The sequence below is a fragment of the Staurois parvus genome, unplaced genomic scaffold, assembly GCF_062004578.1.
Source record: "Staurois parvus isolate SC_StPar_1 unplaced genomic scaffold, SC_StPar_1.0 ptg000809l, whole genome shotgun sequence".
In the NCBI taxonomy this organism is placed as follows: Eukaryota; Metazoa; Chordata; class Amphibia; order Anura; family Ranidae; genus Staurois; species Staurois parvus.
Window position 1 is genome coordinate 1 of NW_028318605.1, and position 8,046 is coordinate 8,046.

The following is an 8,046-nucleotide window of genomic DNA, read 5'->3' on the forward strand; positions in this document are numbered from 1 at the left end:
TCCATTGGTAGCAGTCAGTGGCATTTATAAGCATGGGTGGGATTCTGTTCCCTAAGGCTGCCCACCCATTGGACCAGACTGACTGGAGCTCAGCAACCATCCATTGGTAGCAGTCAGTGGCATTTATAAGCATGGGTGGGGCTGTGTTCTCTGAGGTTGGCCCCTCGCTGTACCAGACATCGAGTAGTTGATAAAAGAATTCAATCAGCTCCAGGAACATCAAATATTGTTCTAATATTGTGGCCAGATGATTCCTGCGCAGGATGTACCTCAGAATGAGAACACTTATCAGGACTGTCCCCTTATACCAGAATGGAATGGTGGCCAGTAGTGAAAACCAACTGATGGGTCCTGGGGACTCGTTTTCCAATTCTCTGACCTTTTCCTGCTCCAGTTCTTCCATCATCTTCATGGTCCTCCCCTCCTCCATGCGTATATCTGGGGAGTCTTTGATGAAATATCGGTGTTCCTCCATCATCTTCATGCTCCCCCCCTCCATGCGGATATCTGGGGAGTCTTTGATGAAATTTCTTTGTTCCTCCATAATCTTCATATCATTGTCCTTGTCCATGCCGGTCTTTGTGGAGTCTTTGATGTCCTTCCTGTGTACTCCCCAAGGGAGCAACAGGATAACAATCGCGGCAAAGATTCTGCACATTTTTGTTTTTTTTTTTTTAGAAAAAAAACAGGAGCTCTGTAAGGAAGCAGCTGTCTCTGGTGAGAGAAAACAGCAACTGAGGACTCACAGTGAGGGAGGTCATGTGACCACAGTGAGGGGGGCGGGGTTTATGTGGGACCAATCAGCAGCCTCTGTTCAGCCTGCTTTACTCTGATTGGCTCATCTGGGATCCAGTCTGTTTACAGTGCAAAGTCACAGTGAGGGGGGCGGAGTTTATGTGTGACCAATCAGCAGCCTCTGTTCAGCCTGCTTTACTCTGATTGGCTCATCTGGGATCCAGTCCAGGCGGCTTTGGATTGGATGTTGGGATGTAGAGCAGATCTGGATTGGATCCTATTATATAACATTGATAACATTTCCCTGTATTTATAATATAGACGCCTCTGTTTATATTCATACAATGTTATTATAATGTCATTTTATTTATTTTACTGTATTAATAGGATTGTAATGATTGATATGAATTGTAATATAAACAATAATGGGTGTAATATTAATAATCCCAATAATTATAATACAATAAAGCTGTTCTGTGTATTTGGATGACAGAAATCTCCTGGCCATTCTCTGTGCTGACATTTCCCTGATGTAATGCACACAGGAGCCGCTAGAGGGCAGCAACACTCAGCTCCTCCTGTAGTGTCCCATCACCATAGATTTCCTCCTGGAAGACCCATCACCATGGAGACCAGGCAGGAAGTGATCGGTGTTTTCATGGTGTCTGGAGGGGAAGTTGGGGAAGCTGCGCCCCGTGGTGGCCGGGAAGGGAGACACTGGGGGGGGGGGGGGGAGACATGGGGGGGGGGGGGGGGTCAGCCCCCATTATTATTATGGGTAATAAGATGTGTAATCATATATAATGTTATAGTGATACATCGTCATAACTCCTCTGATAGTCACACTTATTGTTATCATTAACCATCACCGCTATACCCCCCCATCATCACTATACCCCCCCATCATCACTATACCCCCCCCCATCATCACTATACCCCCCCATCATCACTATACCCCCCCATCATCACTATACCCCCCCCCATCATCACTATACCCCCCCCATCATCACTATTCCCCCCCCCATCATCGCTATACCCCCCCCATCATCACTATACCCCCACCCATCACCGCTATACCCCCCCCCATCATCACTATACCCCCCCCATCATCACTATACCCCCCCCATCATCACTATACCCCCCCATCATCACTATACCCCCCCCCATCATCGCTGTACCCCCCCCATCACTGCTATATTCCCCCCATCATCGCTATACCCCCCATCATCGCTATACCCCCCCATCATCACTATACCCCCCCATCATCACTATAACCCCCCCATCATCACTATACCCCCCCCATCATCACTATTCCCCCCCCCATCATCGCTATACCCCCCCCATCATCACTATACCCCCACCCATCACCGCTATACCCCCCCATCATCGCTATACCCCCCATCATCGCTATACCCCCCCCATCATCGCTATATCCCCCCCCATCACCGCTATACCCCCCCATCATTTCTATACCCCCCCCATCATCACTATACCCCCCCATCATCGCTATACCCCCCCCCATCATCGCTATACCCCCCCATCATCGCTATACCCCCCCATCATCACTATACCCCCCCATCATCGCTATACCCCCCCCCCATCATCGCTGTACCCCCCCCATCACTGCTATATCCCCCCCATCATCGCTATACCCCCCATCATCGCTATACCCCACCATCATCACTGTACACCCCCCATCATCGCTGTACACCCCCCCCACCATCATCGCTGTACACCCCCCCCCACCATCATCACTGTACACCCCCCATCATCGCTGTACACCCCCCCCCACCATCATCGCTGTACACCCCACCATCATCGCTGTACACCCCCACATCATCACTGTACACCCCCCCCCCATCATGGCTGTACACCCCCCCCCATGTTTGGGACCCCCTGTATGACCTTTACCGGGGTAATCAGGACGGATGGCGGATGCAATGCTTTACAAGCTGCTAATAAAACAATTATAAATACACATTTTTTTTACCTGCAAAACACGGCATTTATTTATTTATTTCATTGTTTTTTAAGGTGAACTTCTATTGTTGGAGAATATTTCTCTGGCTGTCAGTTTGCATTTGTATCTTCTATGCTGGGAAAAGGTTTCTTTGAGTTGTGATGATTTGGTTTGTGATTCTGATGGGTCACCATTGTGAACTAACCATCCGTTTTACTCTTCTAGAAGATCAGGAAATATTCCCGGACACATTCCTTGCTGACCCCCCAACATTAATAAAAGGGGGCGTTCAGAAGAGGGCGACAGACCCCAGTGTAGCCGAAGGGATGATGGCGTGCCCCCTGTCTTCTCTGACAGCCAATGGTGAGTTCACATGGGGAATGCCCTTCATCACTGAGCTGACAACACTGTCTCTGCTGCACTGAAATCCCAAGCAGTGTTGTCAGCCCCGGCCAGTTCTTCTCTGTATTACTAATAGCGTGTTAGGAGGCCTGGATCCCAAATGGGAAAACAGATTTGATGAAGAGAGGCAGCTCTGTAATGTGGGGTATCCCTGAGGGTCCCCAGAAAAGTGTCCAAGGATGAGAGTGCCCCCGGATAGTGTACGTCCAGTAAATGTTTATCAAATGTTACTTCAACTTTAAAGGATAAATGTAAAGGTGTACAACCCCCCCTCCCATCCCCCGATACCTGCTGTACAACCCCCCCTCCCATCCCCCGATACCTGCTGTACTTACCTTTGGGGTGGGAGCTGTCAGGGCCCCCACAGGTGACCCAGTAGTCCAGGGATTCTCTGGGCAGCACTTCCTGGAAGGAGCAGATGGATTCTGATTGCTCGGCGCTGTCACAGGGAGTCTATCTGGTCCGTCTTGTGAGCGCTGCACAGAAAAGAGCGGATATTTCACATTCCCTGACCACTGGACCTGCTGAAGAAACCCTGACAACTAAGGATGGCCAGAAGTAAGTACAGAGGGACCTGGGGGGGGGGGGGTACGGTGTTCATACACCCTCTGCACTGCATTTGTATGTGGAGCTCACGGTGAGCTGACTATCTTCTACACCCTCTGCTATGATATGTCCCCCCCCATGTATGTAGGATGGCATCGGTCTTGGGCAAGCGCCTGGTGCTGAAATCAGCGCCATCCATCAACTCTCATCCATTCTTCTTCAAAACATCACGGCCAGACAGCGGTGGGGGGGGTGAATAGAGGGGCGTGCTGTCAACCACGCTAGCCCCCAGTCTACAGCACATGTAATACATACATGCACTCTGTCACCTAGAGCTCAGGATGAAATACACATTATAGATTCTCCTTTGAAGCTGGACTCCAGGTATGAAAAGAACATCAATGAATCCTCATAATCTCCTGTACAGCAGAGCTCAGGCTGGGAGATGGAGGAGCATCAGAGGGAACCAATAGGAATAGATAGAATTTGTGGTGGTTTTTGCCCATGTGATTGGTTCTGGCCTCTTTCACATAACCGTTCCAATCAGGTCCACCTGTCAGTTTTTGGATTTGGCTAAACAGGCCAGACTTCCCTCCCCACCTCCATCAATGAGACTTCCCTCCCCACCTCCATCAATGAGACTTCCCTCCCCACTTCTATCAATGAGACTTTCCTCCTCACTTCCACCAATGAGACTTCCCTCCTCACATCCACCAATGAGACTTCCCTCCCCACCTCCATCAATGAGACTTTCCTCCTCACATCCACCAATGAGCCCCCACTGGGTTGTTTTCTTTTTGTGCTAAAAAGATTGGGGAAAAAAAACCAAACCGTTTTCTTTGTTCTGTTATACAATTTTGCACATTCTCCTCCAGGTTGCTGATGCCTCTCCAGTCGCCGTCATCTCGTCCAGCGTGCCCGCCAGTACTGGGGTGCACTTACCTGCGGGCGCCGTAGTTACTTTGGCTCCGCCCCCAGACATCATCGGGATGAAGGACAGCGGAGGAGATGTAAGTCCCTGATTTCAGTCTTCTGCTTCATTCTGCCTCAAGTATTCAGGGAAAGGGAAAAGCTGTCACTTTGTAACAGGTTCTCTTTCTAGCCCCGCCTCCTCTGCGGCTCTTTTTGTATAAACGGTTTGGTTAGGAAGGGAAGGATTACCATACACTTACAGATCTAAAGCCAGCGAGTTATAGAGGAAATAATGCAGCATGCAGACCTTTTACTAAAGCGCAACTCCACCAAAAAGGGGAAATTCCGCTTTAAAGTGACATCAACCACTTGCCTACCGGGCACTTTTACCCCCTTCCTGCCCAGGCCAGATGTCACACTTTGAATAACAATCGCACGGTCATGCAACATTGCATCCAAACTAAATTTATATCTTTTTTTTTGACAAATAGAGCTTTTTTTTGCTATTTAATCATCACTGGGGGAAGGGGGGGGGGGAGGGGGGGTTATTTTGTGCTAAACAAAAGAAAGACCAAACATTATGAAAAAAATATATATTTTCTCTAAAGTTTTGTAAATAGGTGATGTTTCTCCTTCAATGATGTGTGCAGATGAGGCTGCACTGATGGGCACTGAGAGCCAGCACTGATGGGCATTGATTGGTGGGACTGATGGGCACTGACAGCCAGCACTGAGATGGCACTGATAGTCAGCACTGATGGGTATTGATCAGGAGGCACTGTTGAGGCTGCACCAATATGCAGAACTGATAGATGGCACTGCTGGGCACTGATAGGTAGCACTGATGGGCACAGACAAGTGGCCCTGATGGGCATTTATTGGAGGGACTGATGGGTACTGACATCCAGCACTGAGGAGACACTGATAGTCAGCACTGATGGGTATTGATGAGGAGGCCGTGTTGAGGCTACACCAATATGATGCACTGATGGGACCTTAAATTCAACACTTATAAGCACTGATAGCGTGCACTGATGGCACCGATACAAAGCACTGATGGGGCTACACTGATAAGTGCCCTGATGATCAGTGTATTTGTCCCCTCTGAGAAATGCCGCTTCCCAGCTCTCCTCTCCTCATGTGCTGTGAGCGGGAGGAGAGGACTGCCGATATCCAGCATTTCTGATTTACACTGATCGGCTGTGATTGGGCACAGCTGACCACATGGTAAAAGGCTGCTCTGATTGGCCCTATTCTTGGACATATGATCAGCTGTGGCTGAAGGAGACAGGGATCAAAGAATTCTACGTTTTATTGTATTTGCTTCTCACCTACAAATAAAAAAAAATATTTTTTCCATTTCTAATCCTATTATTGCCATTATTATTCGGATAATTATCATTATAAATATTTTTTCTATTATTAATATTATCACGTCAATACTAAGGAGGCGAAGCAGCCATCTTGGATATTGCGTTGGCTGGGAATCGAACCCAGGTCAGCTGCTTGGAAAGCGGCTATGCTAACCACTACACCACCAACACGAGGTTGCATGTTTTTAGAATGTGGGAGAAAACCGGAGTACCCGGAGGAAACCCACGCAGGCACAGGGAGAACATGCAAACTCCATGCAGATAGGGTCCTGGTCAGGATTTCAACCAAGGACCCCAGTGCTGCAAGGCTAACCAATAAGCCTCTGTGCTGCCCATATTTTGGCCTCTGATGTATAAGGCCCGCCCCCGCTGAGCGGGGTAAATCAGTGATGTCCAGTAGAGATTAGAGATGATGTCTTCAGCTGTACATTATTGGGTGGACGGGTTCGGGGATGTCGTCCATCTTATTTCCCACATGAGTGTCCTGTCTGTGAACATGAGGAGAACTCTTTGTGTGAGATGTTGGTCTGTGGAGCGGCCATGTGAAGAACGCTTCGTGCTCATGTCTTCTGATGGTGAAGGTCTCCTCTGTGCCCCCAACCTGACCCTTAGACAACCTCATATAGGACGTCGCTGGTAGTCAGAGTTCTCATTGGCCCCAGCAGAAAAGGCCTCAAGCTGGGATGACTCCTCCCACTTCTGAAGCCAAGAAGCGTTCCTGACGTTTCTCTGAGACTTTAACCTCCAAGGCCAGACTTAAGCCAGGGGTCCAGTTCAGTCACAATCCTGGGGCCCCTAATACCACAAACCTACAGACAAGTTCTATTAAACATCCTAAGGGGAAGCCACCATTTCTCAAAGTGGGGGGACATCTGTTGGCCTTTGGGGTCACCTGGTCAGAGACATCTCTGCTTGGGTAAGAGACGTGGTGTCCAGAGGCTACAGGCTGGAGTTCCACTCCCTGCCCCCACCACGCTTCGTGTTGCCTTTGTCCCCGCATAGACTACTGGTCCTCCATGCTGCTCCTGCAGATCTTTTTGTTCTTTTTTTTTATTTCATGGCTTTCAAACTAACTGCACCGTGCAGCTTAGTACAGAATTTCATCAATGTCAGGATGACTGAACTCCCACGCCTGCGCGAGATTGAAGTCACCTTGGCCCAGCCAATTAAAATGGCTGGAGATTAGTGCCCAAGAGCCGCCTGGCTGAAGATGTCAGTGGCTGGTGGGGAGCTCCGGTACACCTCAGCACTGGAGCCAAGAAAAGAACAGTTCTGCTTTAAGACCAATGGAGGGCCTTTTTGGTTGGTCTACGCTTCTTCCGTCGCAGCAATAATTTCTGTAGGATAAAACGGGCGGTATCGCTAGGAATTGCTCCTCTGGATTGGACACTGGGATGGACAGTCATGGTTGTCCATTCTCACCTATTGCCAGAACTCGATCGTAGGATCATGTCTTTTGTTGGAAAGACGCCAGAAGTCGTTGATGGTAAAGTGTTATCTAATGCTGGAAAGAGTAAACCTCTTGTTGATGTGCTGGAAGGGTGACCACGGATGGGATCCCTGGGAGGTGCGACGCTGGGAATGGGAACGTCAGTATGATCCGTAGGGCTGTCCACATTTTCATTTTTTGGTGGGATGGTGTCACTCTCTGGTGGATTAAGCTCGCGGTGCCTGAACCCCTTGGTTGGCCTGCGCCTTTTCATTTGCCGGCATAAATCCTTTAGGCGAGCGCAGATGGGATCCCTAGTAGGTGCGACGCTGGGAATGGGAGAGTCAATCTTGTCCATAGCGTTGTCTGCATTTTCCCCTTTTGGTGGAATGATGACACTCGGTGGGATAATTTCTGTCTTCCGTGGGGTCTCCTCTTTGTGCTTGACCACCATTTTTGGCATGCGGTTCTTCATTTGCCGGCATAGGTGAACACTGAGGGAATCCCGAGGTGTGATGCTGCCAATGGGAATGTCGGTATCATCCGTAGCGTTGTCCGCATTTTCAATTGTTGGTGGGAAGGTGTCATTACTTTCTGGTAGAATGATGTCACTCTGTGGGCTGATGTTGCTACTCTGCTGACCCAAGGAGATCTTCCCATTGTACCAACAGCAGAAAGGTTTCCGGGTT